Raw genomic sequence first — 23,531 nt, 5'->3', positions numbered from 1 at the left:
TACCAAATATATTTGGTATATTTTAGTATATTTTCGGTATATCAACCAGGTACATCTATTTTATGAATAATACTACTACTACTAGTATACCAAATACAGCCTTCGGTATATTTTAGTATTTTTTTAGTATATTAAAGTGGTATATTTGATGAATAATACTGCCATTAACATATTTTATTTGTAATATTATATAGAAATACCAAATATAGCCTTTGGAATTATTTTAGAATTTTTTTTCATTATATTGATGTGGTACATTTAATGAAAAATATTACTAGTAATACATTTTAAATGTAATATTATATCGATATACCAAGTATAATCTTTGGTATATGTTAGTATTTTTTTCCAGTATATTAATGTGGTACAATTGATGATTAATACTACTAATAACATAAATTATATGTAATATTATATCAATATACCAAAATATAACATTCGGTATATTTTAGTATATTTTCGGTATATCAACACAGTATATTTTATGAATATTACTACTACTAATATAGTTTATGTCGATATGCCAAATATAATCTTCGGTATATTTAAGTATTTTTTTAGTAAATTAGTGTGGTATATTTTATGAACTGTTTTTCTTTACTCAAAATGGATGGAGCACACTCGACTGTAGCTTTCATTCATCTTTTGCTTAAAAGTGGAAAGTAATAGTGAATTGAATTGAATTAAATAAATGTTAATATGTTGATGTGTCTGATACATCAATTTAAAAGTAACGCTAGGATTACTGAAGGAAACAAAGTAAAAATTAGTATTTAAAACTTTCCTTGCAAAGTCTAAAAGATTTGAAATAATACAAAATTTGTTGATGTAAATAGTTTAATTTTAGAAGAAGTAATAGCAAAAAAAGGTTGCCAAAGTTTTTCAAATTCGTTTCAGTTTTAATTTTAGATCCTCGAAGTAAAACTATAATATAGAAATTTGTATCGATCTTAACTGGAACTCTGTTTTTTTTTGCTGGCCACTTTCGATTACTCCCCATTCCCTTGCTGCCTCTTTGATTTGTACTTAGTGCTCGTTACTCCCGCCACTTACGTCTTTCAGCTTTTGCCCCCCTCTTTCCTCTCTTTCGCATCCATCAGCAATCGCCTTACGCACTTTCCTTCTTTTTTTTTTGGGTTTTGCATACCAACAACAAAAAATCAGAGAAAAAAAAGGGGTTGATTATGGTCACTAGCAAAAATTGGTAGAACGCAACGATGGGGGCCCCCTTCGCCTCCTCCTCCTCCTCCTCCTGCCGCTCCTTGGCTGCGTCCAGTTGGAACAGGACGAAGAAGACAAGAAGGAGTTGGATGAGACTGAGGACGATATAGAAGCAGGACCGCCAACCGTCGACAACGACACGACAAGGACGAAAACAAAAAGTGGAAAAGTGGATGTTTTTTTTTTGTTTTGCGTGTTTTTTGCTTTTGGTTGCTGTTGATTTTCCTCTTTATTTATATACAAATTTTTTCCATCTCTTATTTTTTTATTCGCGCGCAATTTTCGCTGTTAAGAATGCCCCCGCAGTCGCCCCTTCCCCCTCCCCCTGGCATGCTATGTAGAGGTAGAGTCGAGTCTACATAAGATATTTATGTATAGAAGGCGAGAATCACAAAAATAAGAGTATGAGATGAAATTGAAGAAGGAGATGGAGAAGAAGAAGGAGTTGAATGCTGCGTGGATGGGGTTAAACGAAGAGGGGGAGGGGGAAGGGGTAGGGTGTATCAAGTGCTCAGGGGCGGGGGGAAGAAGAAGCTTTCTTGTCTGTTTATAATGGTTTTTAAATTTTTGTAATATTTCAATGTCATTTCGCTAATGCGTTGCGCTGTTGGCAACACTGGAAGCACAAGTACAGTTGGTCACAAAAGGCGCCGGCAAGAAAGGGTTAAGCGTTTTTCTGCGTCTTAATTGCCAACGCTAGCGCCATCTGTTGGCCGGTTATTGAACGAGTCGAGACGAGAGAAATAGAGAGACGTAGCTCAGTTTGACTTTCAGTTTAAGCCTAATTTCAATTGGCAGCCGACGCACAGCAAATAGAAGCGAATGAAAAATTAAAAAGCCCACAGACTTGGCGCATAAATAACACACACACACACACACAAATGCACACGCCTACACACACACGCAGTCGAAATACACATGTGCTCTAAAATGTTGTCAAATAAACAAATAGACAGCGGGACAGACAGACAAACGCATTTCGCTTTCGCTTTCAGCTTTTTGGCCAGCGGGCAAAGGGGAAATGATAGAGAAATAAGTGATGGCGAAATGGGAAAGAGGGGAAGAACGAACAGAAGGGAGAACGGGGGGAGCAGAAACGCTCAGTCAGCAAGCAGCAGAAGGCGAACGCCGGTAAAAGGGGAACTTAGACGTCCAGACGTATGTGAAAGTCAAATTGGGGGTAGCAAAGCAACAACAACAACAACAACGACAACAGCAAACTCACACACTCACACTCACACACATACATGCGTACAATCTAAAGAACGTAATCGCACGTAAGTCGTGGCGTCCAGTAAAAAATGCAAAAAACAACAAAGAAAAGAACTGAACAACTTCAAGTTATCCTAGAGATAAAATGAAGAAAACTTTGCAGAAAAGGTTTAGTATAGTATAGGATATAGGATATAGGATATAGGATATAGGGTATAGGATATAGGATATAGGATATAGGATATGGGATATAGGATATAGGATATAGGGTATAGGATATAGGATATAGGATATAGGATATAGGATATAGGATATAGGATATAGGATATAGGATATAGGATATAGGATATAGGATATAGGATATAGGATATAGGATATAGGATATAGGATATAGGATATAGGATATAGGATATAGGATATAGGATATAGGATATAGGATATAGGATATAGGATATAGGATATAGGATATAGGATATAGGATATAGGATATAGGATATAGGATATAGGATATAGGATATAGGATATAGGATATAGGATATAGGATATAGGATATAGGATATAGGATATAGGATATAGGATATAGGATATAGGATATAGGATATAGGATATAGGATATAGGATATAGGATATAGGATATAGGATATAGGATATAGGATATAGGATATAGGATATAGGATATAGGATATAGGATATAGGATATAGGATATAGGATATAGGATATAGGATATAGGATATAGGATATAGGATATAGGATATAGGATATAGGATATAGGATATAGGATATAGGATATAGGATATAGGATATAGGATATAGGATATAGGATATAGGATATAGGATATAGGATATAGGATATAGGATATAGGATATAGGATATAGGATATAGGATATAGGATATAGGATATAGGATATAGGATATAGGATATAGGATATAGGATATAGGATATAGGATATAGGATATAGGATATAGGATATAGGATATAGGATATAGGATATAGGATATAGGATATAGATGCATCTCATGTATAAACCAAATCTTTCGATGCAATCAAAAGAATTAAAAGCAGTTGAAGGTTATTTTAAATTTGACCAGAAATAGATCAGTTTTATAGCTCAACTTTTCTTTCAGCTCATTCGTGAGAAATTAACTATATTCTAATTAGGAATATTATATTTAGAATATTATAATATAGTTTAATTTGCCTCAAGTCAACTTCGTTGTAGCTGCATCAACTCTTTGTGCGTTTTGTGTGCAGGGTATTAAAACTGTAAACCAAATCGAAAACAGGAAGCTGCCAGTAACTGTCCTGATGCCTGGCATTGCCTTCTGATGCTGCTGCTGCCTCTCCAGCCTCCATTTCCGTCTCCCCCTTCGCCATCGTCTCCATCTGCGTCTCCGTCTCCAGCGTCTCGCATCAGCATCTCCACATTCGTATTCGCATTCGCATTCGCAGCTCTGTGTCCATGTCCGCCTCGTCGTCTCAGGCTGTGCTGCGGCTGTTTCTAGTCCTGTAAAAAATTCATGCGTGTTTCTGCGTCCTGCGTCCTGCGTCCTGACGCAACGGCTCAACGAGCGCGCCACACGGTCGAACGCACGCATTTGCCACAAGAGTCCATGTGGCAAGGACTGAGACTGAGGCTGTGACTGAGGCAGCTTCCAGAGTCAGCTGCCTTCTGTTTGCTGTTGCGAGTCGAACGTTCTTCGTTCTCACATGTGTCCGTGTGTACGTTTGATTTCTTTTCGCCCGGACAGCTGCTGGCAATTCCTGCCACGATTTTGGCGACAACACGACAAAAAAACAAGACGGAAAAAAATGCTGCTGCTCAACTAACTGATTTTCACATTGCCTAAGAGTTCAACTTCAAATTGGATTCGATTATGCCTGCGAATTGAATAACAAACAGTTTGGCCCCAAACAAAAAACTAAGATATCCAAACTGTGAATCGAATCGAATGTGGCACCCGAGTTGAGTTAATTATAATAAAACGAAATGAATGAAATGGCAATATTTACAAGTTTTTTTTCCACAGAACATTATTCGAAAAGTGAATGTAGAAATAATATCGAGTGAAATTTTCGATGGAGATTTCAGCATCGTTTCAAAGTAATTTTTATTCATGTTAAACTTCAAAGTCTTACATTATTTTTATAGCTAACGTTTATACTTACATCAATTAAATTTAATACAAGAAATTCCATTTAATGTACGAAATTTGAGTAACAGTTGCTTAACAAGCAAATGCTTTAAGTGGAAAATATTTTAGAAAAACAATTTTAGCATTTGAATTTTCGAAACTTGAACTATTTTCCTGAAAACTATTTCAACTTTGTTTAATATCTTTAAAATCTTAAAAATCATTTTCATGAATGTAATTTCAACTTTTCATAATTCTGTTGTTGGTTTTGATTAATATTAAAGTCTTGTAGTATTTTTAGTATATTGGTATTTTTGTGTATATACTGAACCCAAATGAATTAATTGTTGGTTGCTTTACTAATGGTAAAGTTAGTTATATATGTAGATGGAGCTACATTTTACGTTTATTGCTAGGAAATATTTTTGAAGCTGAACTCATGCAGCTTCAATTGGTCATAAGAGATATTTAGTATTTTTATATACTAAATACAAATGAATTGTTGGTTGTTGATCTTATGCTAAAGTTAGTTATGTAGGTAGAGTTGCATTTGAGATTTGTGCCTCCAAATGTTGAAGTTGAAGTCTTTCAGTTTCAATTTCTATAAGCAATATTTAGTATTTTTTGTGTATATACTAAACACTAATAAATTGTTGGTTGACTTGCTATGGTAAAGTTAGTTACATATATAGTGCTGTATTTTAGGTTTTTTCTTCTGTATTTTTGAAGTTGAACTCTTTGTCATAACTAATATTCAGTATTTTTTTTGTATATACTAAATTAAATTGTTGGTTGATTTGCTTATGCTAAAGTTAGATATGTAGGTAGAGTTGCCTTTAAGATTTATGCCTCCAAATGTTGAAGTTGAAGTCTTTCAGTTTTAATTTCTCATAAGCAATATTTAGTATTTTTTGTGTATATACTAAACACAAATAAATCGTTGGTTGCTTGCTATGGTAAAGTTAGTTACATATATAGTGCTATATTTTAGGTTTTTTCCTCTATGCTTTTGAAGTTGAACTCTTGCAGCTTCCATTTGTCATAAGTAATATTCAGTATTTTTTTTTGTATATACTAAATTAAATTATTTGTTGATTTGCTTATATTTAAGTTAGTTGTAGATGGAGTTCCAGTTCAGAGTTTTGCCTTTAAGTGTTGAAGTTAAACTCTTTAAACTTCAATCTATCCTAAGCGATATTTAGTATTTTTTGTGTATATACTAACCACAAACAAATTGCTGGTTGACTTGTTTATCACTGTGGTAAAGTTTGTTCACTCTGTGTTTTTGAAGCTTAACTCTTGCAGCTTCAATTTGTCATAAGTAATATTCAATTTTTGGGTATACACTAATCAGAAATAAATTGTTAATTGATTTCCATAAGGTTTTTTCCTCTAAGTGTAGAAGTTGAACTCTTTAAAGTTCAATCTATCCTAAGCGATAATTAGTATTTTTTATGTATACAAATGAATTGATGGATGTTTGCTTATATTAAAGTTAGTAACATAGAGTTGCATTTGAAGTTCAACTTTTTAAGCTTCAATTTCTTATAAGCGATATTTAGTATTTTTTTGTGTATACCCTAAACACAAATGAATTGTTCATTGATTTGCATAGAGTAAAGTTAGTTTCATAGTTGATGTTGCATTTGAGATTCTATATGTTGAAGTTGAACTCTTGTGACTTCAATTTGTAGTAAATTTTATGTATATACTAATCATAAATGATAAAGCTAGCTATCATATATATATATTATCGATAGATGTTTTAGTGATGTGCTACTGAAACCTTTTGCCTGTCTCTTGACAGCTTCTGAAAGTATTGTAAAGTTAGTTGGGCTCGCCTTTTCGAATACTTGTAGCAACATCCAAGTATTTATGTACATATGTATACATACACATACCCCTTCCCCACTGGGTTCGAGACAAACGTCCCCCGATGCCCATGACAAGGTCCAAACGCTAATTTCGATGCTGTAGCCAGCGGCGCTTATGAGCTTTAGCAAAAGCGCCATGAAGTTGGCATTACGTATGTAAAATAGTGCGTCCAATCGCACACACACACACACACACACACAGAGAGAGAGAGAGAGAGAAGTACCCCCAAAATGTGGCACAACTTACGCACTTTACACAGCAGCAACAACAACAATGACAGGAGAGAGAAGGCAGGCGATGCTGGCAATGGCAATGCCAATGGCTTTTATTGTAAGTTAAGTTAAGGCTAGGTGCGTGTGTGTGTGTGTGTCAGTGTGTGTGTGTGTGTGTGAGGGGTTGGAGCTCGCTTCGGGGCAGGTCTTCAATTTGGCATTCGCAAATCTTAGTCCTACGTCCTGCGTCCTGCGTGTGTCGGAAATTTAAAATTGTTGTGTGTGGAAATTGGTTTAGCATTGCGCGCTCTCTCTCTCTCTCGCTCTCTCTTTCACTCTCACTCTATCTGTTGTGTGTGTGTGTGTGTGTGTGTGTGTGTGTGTGTGTGTGTTTGGGGCAGGTGTATGTCATGCCGATCAGCCAGGGCTGACAAATAATATATAGCATTGGGCCCGATGCGGGGGAAGCACACAAGGACAGAAGGGACACAGGACACAGGACAGCAGCATGCGTTGTTGACGCCTGTTTGTATGCTACACTTAACACAACTCTAAACTATGTGACTCGCTCTCTCACTCCCACACCTTTCCATGTATGCGTGTGTGTGTGTGTGGTGGGAGTTGAGCCAAAACTAATGCACAAGTTTGGAATATTCATCATGGACAAGTTCGTCCTCAGTTGTCCTTCGCTTATGGCACACTGGTGCAAGAGTTGTTAACAAATATTTCAATTTAATATTATCAAGAATTATGCGAAAGAGTTGCGTTAACATTATGAAGAATAATGAGACGGGATATTGATTTGAATAGAAGCGAAAACAAATTTTTTTAAGTAAACAAATTTCAGATCAGATTTCAGATCTTTAAACAGAAGATCAGTAATGCAAGGAACTTTGTATTAGATTGCAAAATAAACATCGATTCAACAAATTTATACATTTTTACAATAAAAAAAGGAAAAAAGAAAGAACATTATATAGGAATTATTAACGGAAAATGGAATTGGAAGGGTAGAGTCTAAAAATAGTACTTCAATAAATGTATATTGAAACCTAGATATTCCAACTGCAACTAATTTTATTACTTGTGTATTTTCTATGCAATAATATCAAGATTGGCTTGATATTATTTTCATTTCTTAATTAAAGTTGCTTCTATAAAATTAAATGATATTTAAACTTAATCAATCAGTTTGATAAGATACATTATTAAAGGTTGTTAAATTTATACAATTTTTCATATGTTAAGAATGAATTTCTTAAGTTTCTAAGAATAGATTGCTGCCTTTAAAATAATAAGTAAATTATGTACTATTTCTTGTAGCTTAGAGTTGAAATTTAGAGTACAAATTTCAGAATCAGAGTAAGTGCGAAATTTCGAATGAGATGTGTAAATATTATATCCCCATAGGGTATAAAGGTATTATACCTTTGCATTATAATATATAAAATCAATGTAACAGGCAGAAAGAATCATCTCCAACCCCAAAAAGTATATATGAACACCACCTGTCTATATGAACACCTAAATCTCAAAGGCTATAAGAGAAAGATCTACAATTTTTTGCCACAGCGCTTCCTCGCTCATTTCCACCCCCAAAAATTGATAATACTTAATGCAATATATGTATATAATTGTTCCTGAAAATTTGGTTGTGATCAAATAAAAATGGTTTAAATTGTTAAAGAAATTCTTTCGTTTGGTGAAAATTGAATACTGAATTCAGGCTGACAATCTGGTATATTTTGTGCTAATGGTATATTTTGCCTTTGTGTGGTATATTAATTCGGTATATTTTAGGAATAATACCGTACTGTTTTGCTTACATATTATTTTATAAACTTTACAACATTTATTTGCTCTTCCGCATGTTACATTTTCATCGCATTGCAGACCACTGTGCAGGCGTTTTGTGTTTGTATTGCGATAGTTATGCTGGCCATAAATTAGTGCAAACGCACACACACATCGAAAGATGCTTATGCTGATACAAAATACGCATTAGCATACACACACACATAGAGATATGCATATGTATGTGTGTGTGAGTGTGTGTTGTTGTGTTTTTGTGTGTGGTGGCTGCGACACAGTTTGAAAGGATTAAATTCTGTTTATGTAATTAAGTTGAAATTTATAATCAAGGCACTTTTTGGGGGGCTAACTCTGTCATAAGTTGTTGTACATAAGCCCCCCCCCCCCCCCTCTTTCCCTTTCTCTGCTCAAACTGGCCACACACAAAGAGATATGTATATATATATATGTGTATAGAATAGATATATAGAGTAAGCGATACGCATGTTGTGTTGTTGTCTTATGCAAACTAGTTTTCAAGTTTTGCGACCGCATAGTTTGCTCTCCCACACATAGGTAAAGCAATGGACAGTGGCGAGTGAGAGCGAGATAGCAATAGTCTGCGTGTGTGTGTGTGTGGGTGGCGATAGCGAAAGTTTTTGATTGCGTGGCATTTGCACGGTTCGTCGCATTTGGTGTAACATAACGTAGCATACTTTTGAGCGCTTCAGCTTCAACTTTAATTTATAGCCACAGCACACAACAAACACTAGTTTTCTACGTGTGTGTGTGTGTGTGCAGACACACTGACTTAGTTCCCACAACTGAAATTTGGGTTAAACTCTCGACGCCTTTTAAATCGGAACAAATACCAAACAACAAAAAAAAAAAAAACGACACCAAAAATTGGGGAAAAAAACGTGAAAATCGAAAGCAAAAGCGAATGCAAAATCACGTTAAAAAACAAAAGCAAACACTGAGAGTGTGCGAGTGTGTGTGTGTGTGTGATGGGGTGGTGGAGGAAGAGGGGGTGTAAAGGGAAGGGCAGAGGGGAAACGCAAAGCATTTTCAGAACATTCAGCAATGCGAATGACAAGCGTATGCGACATTAGCATTAGTCCCCCCCCTTCCCCTCCCCGTCTGCACCCCGCTCCCTTTGGCAACGAAAGCAACTTAAAAGGGTTGTCTGTTGTCCTGTCTGTTGTTCCGTCGTCCTGTCGTCCTGTCGTGTCTGTCGTGTCCTTCTGTTTCGCCTTGACGGGCAGCCAAGTTTACAAAAGAAAATCATTTGATAACAACGCGCAAGCGAGAGAGCTACAAAAAGAGACAGCGAGTGAGAGAGAGGGAGAGAGAGCGAGAGCGAACGAAAGAGAGATCGAGTGAGCAGAAGGACAAACGATGAGCAGCTCGCTCGGACACAATTTCCTACTTAAAAAACAGCAACAACAACAATTGGCAAAGGGGGCGGACAGTTGGACAGGCGAGCGATTGAGGAGGCATGGTGGGGGGAGGGGAAGGGAGAGGGGGTGCGGTAGGAGTGCGTCTGACTGTCAACTACATAACATTGAAATGAAAAGTTAAGGGAAGATTTTTCTCCGTTCTCGTTTTCGTTTTCGCTTTTTTATTTTTTGTATTTTATTTTCACTTTTTTTTTTTCGTGCATATGCACATGCATGAGTGTGCGTGTGTGTGTGTGTGTTTGTGTGTGTATGCGTATATAAATTTGGTTTTTATGTAATTTTTCATTTGCTGCCGCCGTCGACGTTGACAGCGACGTTGCCTTTGCTGTCGTTGTTGTTGTTGTTGCTGTTTGGTCAGCGTCTGCTGCTAATGCTTCTTCTTCTCTTCGTTTTTTTGTTGGCTCATTTTTTGTAGCATACTTTGGCGCGCAAAGTAAAAGGCAGCTGCGTGTTTGTGTGTGTGAGTGTGTGTGTGTGTGGTAGTTGGGCTCTGTGATGACTGCGTTTGATTTGCCGTATTTGCTTGACCAGCCTGCGTAAGTGTGTGAGTGTGTGTGTGTGTGTGTGGGAGGGTTGATACTGCTTGTTGTTGTTGTTGTTGCTGTCTGTACCACATTTTATAATGTATATGCATATGCATGAACATGTGCGACGCTCTCTCTCTCTCTCTTTCTCTGTGTGTGTGTATGTGTGTGGGCAGCACTTTTGCTAGCTGTTTATTAATGTGCACAAGCAACAACAACAACAACAACAACGAGAACAACAACAATCGTGGCATTTCTCTTGCTTTCTGCTGCGACAGCTGCGTCAAGTTGTAACATATTCCATTCACTGGACACACACACACACACACACACACAACTTTCATTTTATTTCCAATATTATTTAATAGTTATGGCCAAGCAAATTGATTTAGCTCGCCAACAGAGAGTGCTACTATATATAATATATACTTGGTTGTCAAAGGATAGTTTTGGGAAATGGCTAATTTAACACTTTCCCTTTCCCTTTCCCTTGCGCTTTGTTTATTATTAGCTCATGTATTATGCAGATTTTAAAGTATAAATTATAAATTGTATGTGTATAGTTAATGCTCACTTTAAAGTATAAATTATGCAGTATATAACAAAATATTATAAAGTAAAGTTATGCAGATTTTAAAGTTAATTTATACTCATTTTATTTATAGCATACATATTTTAAATTACAAATAAAGATAAAGTATAATATAGTCATGCTTATTTTAAAGTTTAAATTATAAATTGTATGTAAAGTTATGCTTACTTTAAAGTATATATTATAAAGTGAAGTTATGCAGATCTTAAGGTATACAGTATAAAGTAAAGTTATGCTAATTTTAAAGTATATATTATAAAGAATAGTAATGGCCATCTAAAGGTACAGAAGATAAAGTAAAGTTATGCTTACTTTAAAGTGTATATTAAGTTAAGTTATGCAGAACTTTTTTATAGGAAATCATCTAAGGGCACAGAAAATAAAGTAAAGTTATGCTAATGTTAATGTATTTATTGGTAAGAAATCTTATGCAGATCTTAAAGTATACATTATAAAGTAAAATACCTCTAATTTTAATATAAAGTTACGCTGATCTTAAGGCATTAATCATATAGTATACTTATGCAGATTTTACATTTGATTACTACATTATTTTACTACATTATAAATTTAAATAACTTGTGGAATTATTTAGAAAATTGGGGAAATGAAGCAAAAAAAAAACCAGAAATCAAATTACAAATTATAGTTTATAAATTACATATCACGCTAATAGAATTGACTTAGTTGAAAAAAAGAGGGACGTCTTCAAGAATTTTAATGTGTAAATTCTTGTTTTTTTGTTTTATGATTTATTTATAATATCAATATTATTTTTACCATTTTTATACCCGCTACCCATAGGGTAGAAGGGTATGATAACTTTGTGCTGGCAGGAAATGTATGTAACAGGTAGAAGGAGGCATCTCCGACCCTATAAAGTATATATATTCTTGATCAGCGTCAACAGCCGAGACGATATAGCCATGTCCGTCTGTCCGTCTGTGTGTCTGTGTGTCTGTGTGTCTGTCCGTCCGTCCGTATGAAACACTGGATCTCAGAGACTATAAGAGATAGAGCTATAATTTTTTTTCGACAGCATTTGTTATGTTTGCACGCAGATCAAGTTTGTTTCAAATTTTTGCCACGCCCACTTCCGCCCCCGCAAATCAAAAAAAAATCGAATAACAAGCGTAATTGTAAGGCTTGTATATACAATAATAACTATAGTATTTATGATTCCTTAAAATTTGGTGGCGATCAGATAAAAATTGTCGAAGTTATTAAATATATACTTTTGTATGGGCAAAAACGCCTATTTACTAGGGGACTTACTTGCTTTGGCTGACAATCTGGTATATTGTGCCGTCTATGGTATATGTTGAATGCGGTACTATATCAATATACCAAATATACCATTTGGTATATTTTTAGTAATTTCAGTATATTTGGTATATTTTAATAACAATACCGCAAAATATATTCTTAGTATTTTTGTAGTATAATTGGTATGTTTTGAAAATAATACCGCAATATTTTGCTTTTTTTTTCAAAGTGGGTAGCGGGTATCTCGCAGTCGAGCACACTCGACTGTAGCTTTCTAACTTGTTTTTATTTAATTCGCGCATTCAGTTTTTTAGTTGTATGTTAATTACTCTTCTTACGAAATACTTATCATCGATTTGGGCAGAATACACTTTCTCTCTCTTAAGACTGCAACAGTTCGACTAATTGAGCTATTATCTAAGACACTGAAAGCTAGATCAAAACTTTATTGAGAGTTTACAAAGTTCTGTAACATAAATCTAGTATTTTTGGTCTTTTTTTTTTGTGAATTTGTTATTTGTCAAACAAATGTTCTTAGATTTAGTAAATTGTTTTTAAAGTGGTCGCATTTTAAGAACACAATTTGCAAGACGAATGTTCTTGACTCTAGAAATTTGTCTTTTTTCAGTGTAAACAATCAATCAAGAAATATGCAATAAATTTTGCTCTTATACAATTCATAATAATCAATGGATAATGATTGCCGATCTAAGCTCACCCTAAAAAATGGCAACATTAAATTTGATTTAAATTTTCGATTATTTCTTTTTGAATTCGTCTCTTTAAATGCTTGCAAAATCTCTTAATGACTGTCATTGCATTTATGCGAATATTCCCCCTGGACATGTCACCCTAATGTCACCACCCAACTGCCCAGATGTTGAACTGTTTTTTTTTTTTTGCACCCAGGAAATTCGATTCGGTTGCAATTGAAAAGCGAAGCATCGTTGCTTTGCTTTGATCACGCTGCTTTAATCTATTTGTTGAAATAGTTTTCAATCTTATCGAGCGCTATAAAGCGTAGACGGGGAGGAAGAGGAAACGGAAGCAGAGGAAGTGGAAGTGAAAGTGAAAGAAGAAGAAGAAGAAGCAGCAGGAGCAGTTAACATAAACTTGCAACTTACACAACTCATTTCCGGAACTGTGATAAGCCCACGGCTGGCCAAAAAGTAAATGTCCTCCTCCACATACTACCATACTACCATACTACCCACATCCGCACTACTCCCCTCACTAGTCCCCTCACTACTCCCACACCTTATCGCGGTAATAACTGTAAGCATGTAAGCCTGGCCAAAGGGGGTGAATTTTGTAATTTTCTTTACATTTCTTTACTTGGACGACGCGTCGCATTTTCCTCTGCCGCTGCCGCTGTCGCTGCTGACGTTGACAGCGACGCCAGCGTTGACTGCGACGTTGATGTAATTTCGTAACCCTTTTTTTACCACGTTTTTTTTTCTTCTTTTTTTTTTTGCTATTTTGCTCAGAGATTTTGCCCGCTTTCTTCCTCTTTGTTGTTGTATTTTCTTTTCTTGTTCTTCTCTTTTTTTTTATTATGCGCATTGTTGTAGTTGTAGTTGTTGTTGTTGTTGTACATTTTCTATGTAATTTGGTGCGTTTGCTTTCGCTTTCGCTTTTTTTGTGCTGGTCAGCTTTTCTGCACGCTTGGCAAACAGAGGCAAGCAAATGCTGAGTAAAAAAAAGCAAAAAAAAAAAGTAAAGGGGAAAAGTTGGCAGGGGGCGACTTTTGCCAAAAAGAAATGAAAGCCATGGCCAATTGTCCAAACGAGCGTACACACGCGTCTGCCTCTTTTCCTCTGTATGTGTGTGTGTGTGTGTAGCATTTTCCATTTTTCCTCCTTTTTTTTTGTTGCTCTGTGAAGAAGAAGCAACCCATTCTTTGGGTCTTACCTAACAACCAAAGACTCACTCCAGTGCAATAGCAGCCTCCTCCTCCTCCTCCTCTCCTTACCCCCTTCGAACGCCTACGCAGCATCAGCTTTTGTTACAATTTCTATACCCTGTAAGTAGGCAAAGCCTCGCAACGAGTTGTCTCACTCATAACGCACATAGTGCATGACTTGAAATTTAAAGAAATTTCTTAAACTATTTCTTTTGATTTTATTTTTTTTTTTATTTCCTAGCCAAAGTTCAAAGCAGGCCAATCAAAATTAAACATAACAAGAAGACAGCTTCAATTTTATGTAGCTTTACTTACAACATTATCAAAATATAGTATTGACAAGCTTCCGTAAATTGAACATGAAAATTTCGCAAGTTTCTTTTCAAATATAAGAAAACTTACGCAGATCTTAAAGTTATGCTAATTTTAAAATATAAATCATATAGTATATGTAAAGTCATGTCTATTTTAAAAGAATAGTAATGCTCATCTAAAGATAAAGTAAAGTTATGCTAATTTAATTTAATATGAAAATTTCGCAAGTTTCTTTCCTTTTTTTTTTAATTCCTTACCAAAGTTTAAAGCAGCCAGTTATAGTAAATTTATGGTCCATCTATAAATTAATTTGTGATCTATGCCTTAATAAAAATAATAATAAATTTGTCTTAATTCTCAAAAGTTGAATCGTTTTATTTTTTATTGTTTTTGGTTGAACTTTTCTAATTAAATATAACAATATATTTCGTTTGGTAAAATGTAAATATATCATATATTGTATTAGATCTTTTCAAACTGATCGATAAATAAAACATATAACAATAAAGCGATTCAACTTTAAAATTCAATTAAATTACATATTAAATTCTAAATTCATGTTAAATTCTATTTATATTCACGATTTTTGCATTAGTTTTATATTTTCATAATAATATATTTTGCAATAATAATAAAATGTAATGAATTAAAATTAGCAAATACAATGAAAGCTTTAATGACTATAACAATAATATAAAAAACAAAATAATTTGGTAACTATTATATTATATTATATTATATTAAAATAATAATATATTTCAAATTTATATTCCAGAATTGTTAAACAAAGTCAATATAAGATGATCGCTAAGGGAAAATAGTTTTATCATCCGTTAACAACTTACTACAAAGCTAAATCCTCAATGGAACTTACTTTGAGCAAGCCAAAGGTATGTAAAAGTCTGGCTTTACCAATTAATGTCTATGAAAGTAGCTTCATAACGTATATGAATTTGCTTACCACACACCTCTCATAGCCGGACACTTTTTTTGTGATGACTTGTATAGAAATTTTGCCGATTTAAGCGTATACTCTCCTTTAACGGACACAAATTACACGACAAAGAGTGTCCGGCCAAGAGAGGTTTCACTAAAGGGTATTTGTTAGTTGACCACCACATAGTATTTAATTAATGATTTATGCTTTATAGTTAGATATCACAATCTAATCCAAAAAGTGTCCGGCTAAGAGAGTTTTCATTAATCTGGCATATAAAGGGTATTTGCTAGTTGAGCAGCGCATAGTATTATATAACATTTGTGTAGCATTGATAATGATTTATGCTTTATAGTTCGTATGCCACAATTATTTCATTGGAAGCTTTTAGTTGATATATAAAATAAATACAGGGTATCTCACAGTTTATCATGCTTACAACTAAAATTTTTAGTTTTGAGCTGATTATATTTAGTTTTTCATTTGTTTTCTGGCAGTTCAAAAGTGTCTTTCTTCACTTGCCATAATTGTAAGCAGGGTACTCTTGAGTCGAGCATGCCCCACTTTATCACTTTCACTCACACATACACACATACATGCTTACGCACATTTTGCGTTGGCTTCAGGTGGAAGGCGGGGAGCTGCGTTGGCTGCGCAAGCGAAAGGATTCGTGCGAAACACACAACAACAAAAAAAAAGCCTGTCCAGTTGACCAGCCTCCCTTTTCCCTTTCCCCTTTCCCCCTTCCCCTGCCCCACCCCTCAGCCTGGCACACGCCACGCACACTTTTCGGCTGACTTTATCATGGGCAAGGAGCAAGGACCAAGGACCAAAAAAGCAGCTGAGGAAGCAGCAAAAGCAAAAGCAGAAGCAGCTTCAACTCTCAACCCTCGTGTCCAGTTGTTCGTTCGTTTTTTAGCATTTTCCACTTTCTTTTAATTCAGCTCTCTCTCTCCCTCTCCCTCTCCCTCACACACACACACGCACTTTCTTTTGTGCAAAAAAAAAAAAAGAAAAGAAGAGGAACAGATGCAGAAGAAGCAGAGCGAGAGTGAAAGTAAAAAGCAAAATTGTAAATTGAGTTACGCATTCTGACAGTTTGCATTACGATCTCGCCCTCTCGCTCTTCCCTTCGCTTGGTCACACATGCTGGCCATATGTATGTGTGTGTGTGTGGGTGTGTGTGTGTGTGTAGTGGCCGCTATCTATCGATCTACTTTTTACTCTTCATTGGCATTATTCCAACGTCCTCGTCCTCGTCGTCATCTCAATTGAATTCGTTTCATTTCGTTTCGTTTGAATGAATTTCACTTGCCCTTTTGCTGATGTTTCTTTCGACTACTATATCAGCATATACTATATATATATATATATATATATATACACTTGCCATGTCCGGCGCGTGTGTTTTGTTTCAGCTTTTTCCTTTCTTTTTTGTGTTGACTCGCTTCAAAGGATTCGCATATTTAAACATATTAAATATCAAAGACATTTTCCTTTCATTTTGCTGCCCATTTTCAATTTGATTTCGGATTCTCGTTTATCAATCATTTCATTGATGATGTTTCGCGTCGCATTGCCAATTAAATTTGCATCATCATTTGCCATTTGATATCAGCTTCAGCTCTAGCTCCTTGCTGGTCATCACTTCTTAATCTTATCTTCAAATTATCGCCAAAGAATTCTTTAGATTAAATCACTTTTTCAACTAGCCTTCTTTGAGCTTACGATTTGAGTAAAATTCATCTGTTTGATGCCATTGTTTATTCATATTATCTAAGATACTCTTGTTTACTTAATCTTAATCTTAATCTTATCTTCAAACTCTCCCCACAAATTTCTTGATCGATTACGTTATGAAGAATTCTTTAGTTTGCATCAATTTCTTGATGATTTGAGGAAGTTATTGACATTGTTTCATGATTTATAACATGCAATATTCTTGTTTACTTCTCCTTTGTATGGTTCAATTTGTCAAATTGTTGCTTAAGGCAACTTTATTCTATATTTATTGATCTATTAAATCATTTTCTTCTTTCTTTCTTTACTAACTTTTTTGTAGTTTCCATTGAAATTTCCGAGTTCATTTTGTTCATATTTTAGTTAACCTTTATTTCTATTTTTTTTTTAATTTAGTCAACTCTTCTCTCATCTACACTTTAGCATTGAAAAAGAATATCATAGTATTAGCATTACATTTAATTTGATATTATTCTTAATAAGAACTCAATAAATATTAACCCTGCGAAATTTAATGTGATTCTGAAAAGGATTTAGTTCTATGTATAAGGTAATGTTATTTTAGCAAAGTATCAATTGAGCAATTTATAAAGTATTGTTCAACAATAACAAAAAGTAAGAAAGAAGGACAATCAAACAATCAATTAATATGCAATCAACATAATCAAATGATAATCAAACGTTTGTCGATCTATAAGTTTATTAATAGAGCTCACTCTAAAGTTGGCTAAACAAGTAAGAAAGTTAATGTCGAGTGTGCTCGACTGTGAGATACCCACTACTCAATTCAAATAAAACTATATTCATTTAACTAAATTAATATGCCCAAAAAAATACTTAAATATACTGAAAGTGGTTTTTGGTATATGGATTAAGTAATACATCTAAAATATACTATAAGAGTATATAAGCCAAAGTAATTAAGATCCGATTGCAGGTCGATTTAGCCATACAAAAGTATTTCTTTAATAACTTCAACAATTTTTATTCGATCGCAAGCAAATTTTCAGAAATTTAAATACTGAGGTTATTATTTTGTGTACTAAAACTTGCGACAGATTTAACAGATGCAAATTTATATAGTTTCCTTAATTTGTGAACTCAACTAAATGAAATGACTGAATGCAATTATATTTAGATTCGTTAATTTGTGAAGTCAACTTTTCACCGTCATATATATTAAATTAACAATAAGTTAGAATAAACTTTTAATCATGTTCTATTAGCATATTGTATATTTAAAATTCTTGATTAATTTTGCGTTGAAACAATATTGTTTTTGCTGCTTTGCTATGGTCAACAAAGTCTAGAGTCTGCATTTCGTGTTTTTATTTGCTTACGCTGAAAAGTAGGCAACATTTTTTTTGTGCTAGGCGATTAAAATTGCTTGTTATTGTTTTGCTTCGCTTTAGCTGCGTGTGTGAGTGACATAGACTATGTGTGTGTGTTAGTATGTGTGTGTTTGGATTGTTGTGCATAGCAAATGCAAAAAACATTGTAACAACAATCGCCCTTTTCCTGCGGCTAGATGGATGAAAAAAAACAACAACTAAATAAATGGATTTGTATTTTTGTTAAAAATTCAATTAAAATTGTTTAGCTTAGGCGAAAAAGTTGCCGGACTTGGACACAACAAAAAAAATACATTATACATATCAAATTGTATAGTACAACAACAACAATAAAAAGCCGAGAAAAAGAGGAAGAAAATGTGTAAAAAAAAGAGAGAAAAAACAGAAAAGAAAAGAGTTACAGCAGCCGCAGTCGACGGCGACGGCGACAGCGACGCGACGTCGCTGCAGCAGCGGTCATTTCAAACAACAGACAACATAACGAGATTCACACACACACGCACACACACACACACACACGCACACGCATAGTCCAGTCGGTAAAAAGCCACCCTTGTATATATTTATATATATAAAGCGAAATCAAATAAAAAACACGAAACGAAAAGCATGTAAAAAACGTAAAAAACGAACGCAAAATTGAGAAAAAATAAAACCCGCTTAAATTAAGCCCACCGGCTGCCCACCACCATCGCCATCACCACCATCAACAACAACAACAGCAGCAACAACAACAACAACATCTACTATGTAGCAAAAGGAGCATTTGCCACCCACTCGGCAATCCACCAACCACTGGACAACGCACGCACGAAGCAACTCAACGCAACGCACGAACGCACGAACGAACGAACGGGTTAAGGTCCAGATCGTGGCTGCTCTCCTTCCCATTCCCCTCTCCTCCTTGCTGCCAACTGATGAGCCGCCAGCCTCGCACCATCAGCATCAACATCAGCGTCCAGTCGCTGCTCGATGGTGGTGGCTAATGGACGGGGTGGACGGGGTGTTGCGTTTTGATGGCTGCTGAGCTGCTGAGCTGCCCGCTGGCGCTTGCCAATTTAAAAAAGCACAACAAAAGCAAAAAAAAAAAATACTCGACTGAATATAGTAATTGATCGCATGCAAGACGCACTCGGGAATACACTTACTTTTTGATAGAGAACTGCAAGGAAGAAATTAAATTTATAAAAAAAGGAATATGTCAAAATTTATTTTTGTGATGGAGAATTGATATACAATGTTCATATATCTTTAAAAATGCACAAATTAAAATAAGAATAAATCAAAATTGAATTCAAAAATATGTACTACTGCACAATATTTTCGAAACTATAATTGGATTCAATGCAAGGAAGAAATTAAATTTGGAGATTTCAGTCACAAAAAAAAAAAACAAAAATAAGAATATGTCAAAATTAAATTAAAAAATTAAATAAATATACTGAATATTTTCAGAACTATAATTGCATTGTGATGGAGAACTGATATTCAATTTAGATATTTAATTAAAAATGAAAAAATTAAAAAAAGAATAAATCAAAATTGAATTCAAATTAGGGAATTTATTTGAATTCAATTCGAGACTTAATTAAAATAAAACTAATCAAAGAACAAAAATTGTGATGAAGAACTGGCAATTAAATTAAAGACATAATTGAAATTAAAAAATAAAACCAGAATAGTCGAAATTGAATTAAAAAAATATATGTGGCTAAAACTAAACTTACTAATTTTATTGATAAGAGTGACAATTAAGAGACTTAACTTGATTATCAGTTTAGTTTTGGAAACATATATTTTTGAATTCAATTTTGATCGCAACCCAAAAATATTCTATATTTCTCTGTTTTAAATTTTGATGTATTCTTTTTTCAGTTTTTCGAAACTAGAATCTTTAACTTTTAAATATACTGTTGGAAATTTATTTGAATAGTATTGGAATGTGCTAAATTTCACTAAAATGTTGAAAACAAATGATGATCATTTTAGGCTTTTCTATTAAGTGAATGTTTTTTTTTTTGTTTTGTTTCAAAACATTCTTGAATCCAGATTTCAATCTTAAAATAAGATGTTTTGTAATCCTAAAATGACAATTTAGCATAAAACATTTCATTTAAGATTATTTCAATTTAAAGTTCTTATTTCAAGATTGTTCTTTTTAAGATCTTAAATCAAGATTTTTTCAATCTAGAATTTTTTCGCTCTGTGCCTAAATGATCGACTAGTGAATCTACCCGAATTGCTGTGGCAGTGTATCAAAGCAACGAAAACGTAGCGATTGGCAACGAAACGACCACGCAGCATAAATAAAATGCCAAGCTAAATAAAAAGCAAACAGAAGCAACCCTTTTGGCCAGCTGGAGTCCTTCTCATTCTCATTCGCATTCGCATTCTCATTCTCATCTCCATTCGCATTCTCAGCCTCATCCTCATCCTCAGCCTTCAGCCTCATTCTCATCGTTGTCCTTGTCGGCGTGTCCACCTAGAGAAAGAAATTCAAAATTATGGAGTCGCCTTCGTCGTCTGCTTCGGCTTCTGTCGCTCGTTCGCGCCATTTGGAGCAGTTATCCTTTCCTTTCGTTTCCTTTCCTTTCCTTTCCTTGTCGTGTTCGTTCTTCCTCTGCTCCGGTCAGAGCTTCGTGCCTTGTCTGCTGCCTGGTCGTTGGTCAGTGCGTGGACATTAAAATGCGTAAATTTGCAAGGCGTGCGTATGTGCGAGTCTGTGTGTGTGTGTGTGTGTGTGTGCGTGCGGGCAGGCGGAAGTGTGCTATCTTCCTCGTCAGCAGCGTTGCACAGTGGTCGAAAGGTTTCCGTTTGGCCAGAAAAAAGTTTAGCTGAACTGAAATTTATTGTATAGTATTTTAGACTCAAGTTGTAGACTATAATATGCAAATTTTAAGAGTTAGCCCGATTAAAATCATATAGTAGTAGTTTAATTCATCATTTTTCAGTTTTTCCTGACAATCAAATTTCGCTTAATTTAATAGAGTTTTATTAATTACATATATAAAACTTATACAGCACTTAAGAGACGTCATTTCAATAGGATTATATCGATCTGTCGTTACTAATTGACAGTGCTCCCAGATGAACACTAGTAGAGTTTCAAGATATATATCTAACAACTTGATCACATTTTCTGGGTCGTTTCTTTCCGAGAGTCTAATCTGACAGAATTATGTAGTCAAAACATTGAACTCCTTGAAACTTGGTTTTTGGAAAGACAATCGTTTGTCTTTTTACCATGTCGATTTGTTATTTGTATCAATTGTTAAAATATATCAATATAATATATACATATAGTTAAAAAGTAAGATTTGTGCTTTGCTGGTAACACGGTTAATTTTATTGCTGCTGATATTAAACCTGCTGATTTGTATTTTTTTTAGATCTTCGTGACAACTTGGAGTGTTTCATCAAAACTACAACAACATCATAATTGACATATGTACAATTGTCTCAAGATATCTACAAAAGAACGTACCTGGAGCTGCTAAAACGTGAGACGAAGGACATTGAGTGAGCCTATAAAAAGAAGATCTTAAACATTTATCCAGTAGAACCTTCCAGTAAAAGTCGTCATATTAGAATACATTTTTCTATTTATGTAGTAAGTCAATATTTGTAATATAGCTTGAAGCTCATACCATTGCAAAAAGGAATTGTATTCGTTATAACAATAAAAAATAATAATAATAAAAATTTGTAATAGTATAACTAAAACTAATTTAATAAGTAAATTGAATAGAACAAAATTTAGAAGATAACTCCATCAAACTGTTTCTTTGGGACACCTGAAATGCAATGTAAACAGAGGAGCAGAGAACTGAGAACTTCACCTGATCCCCTCAATGTGTGTATAAAATTACGTATTTTAATTGCCAAAACTCAATTTGTGGCGCCATCTATAGACAATGCTTGGAACTAGATGGCGCCACAAATTGAGTTTTTCTGTGTCTGCTTGCTGTTCATTTATGTTCGCCTGGTATTTCAGCGGCCAATTGGGCACTTTTTAAGCGTTCGCGGCTTGAAGTAGACAACAACACCAACAACAACAGATACAACAACATCAATAATTACAGCAACCACTTATAATGTTGTTGTTGTTGTTGTTGTCTAGTCGACATCACCACGACCAACAGGAAGGTCTCAATATACCATTTGAAATACCAGGCGAACATAAATCAGCAGCAAGCAGAAATGCAAAAACTCAATTTGTGGCGCCATCTATGAAAAGTGGTTGGAACTACGATTGAAAAATGAAAAAAACACATCCTAAAAGTATGCCGCACTGAAATATTTGCACATGGCTTGTGTTGGCAAATTCGATGAACATCGCAGCCTAAAAGTATGCCACAAAAAATTTCTTGCTCCGCATTGCTTCATTATTTTCAAATTACAAAAATTATTCTAGCGCGGCCATATCCTTACGCATTTTGACAGGACTTGTTGCACTCGATTCGTGGCGATGAAATCTATCGATTGGCATCAAAAAATTATGGGGTCATCTAAGAATCCAACACTTGGAAAATTTTCGCTACGGGGCGAAGAGAAAACTGCTCGAAAACACAAAGTCCTTAATAACTCGAAAACTACAGGGACGATTTTGATGTCCTTTGGTCAGTTGATAGCTCTCTTAAAATGTAAATGTTTGGCACTAGTTTTGATCGGCTAGGACGAAGGACGTTTGAGATTTAGCCAAATTTTTAAAAACGAAAAAGTCCTTGTAACTTGGCTGTTGAAAGGACCTTCAAGGATTTAGTTGCGGATTCTGCGTGCTGCCGTCAATATCTATCGATGTGCCAAAGGACATCAAAATCGTCCTTCAAATAAAGGAGTTACGGCGGATTTGGTGATTTTTGGCCAAATTTTGCATGCTCCCCCCTTGGAAAAAATTTCGATGAAATTTTTGGTGCGATGCTGAAAATTCTTGAATGCAAATCGATAGCTCTGCGATCAAGGAACTCAAAAATGTACGTCTTTTCGATGTCCTGCA

General features: G+C 34.8%; 1 long non-coding RNA gene across 2 annotated transcripts in view; it reads left to right on the top strand.

The window, feature by feature from the left end:
* LOC132797419 (uncharacterized) overlaps nucleotides 1-22,292 on the top strand; it is a 49,444-nt gene extending 27,152 nt beyond the window's left edge. For both annotated transcript variants that reach the window (XR_009633655.1, XR_009633654.1), the window contains 2 exons: nucleotides 15,282-15,396; nucleotides 21,925-22,292. This is a non-coding gene — a long non-coding RNA (uncharacterized LOC132797419). The remainder of the gene's footprint in view (nucleotides 1-15,281; nucleotides 15,397-21,924) is intronic.
* The last annotated feature ends 1,239 nt before the right edge of the window (nucleotides 22,293-23,531 follow it).

The sequence above is a fragment of the Drosophila nasuta genome, chromosome X (genome assembly GCF_023558535.2).
Source record: "Drosophila nasuta strain 15112-1781.00 chromosome X, ASM2355853v1, whole genome shotgun sequence".
NCBI classification, from domain to species: Eukaryota; Metazoa; Arthropoda; class Insecta; order Diptera; family Drosophilidae; genus Drosophila; species Drosophila nasuta.
This window is presented reverse-complemented; position numbering and strand designations above follow the sequence as displayed.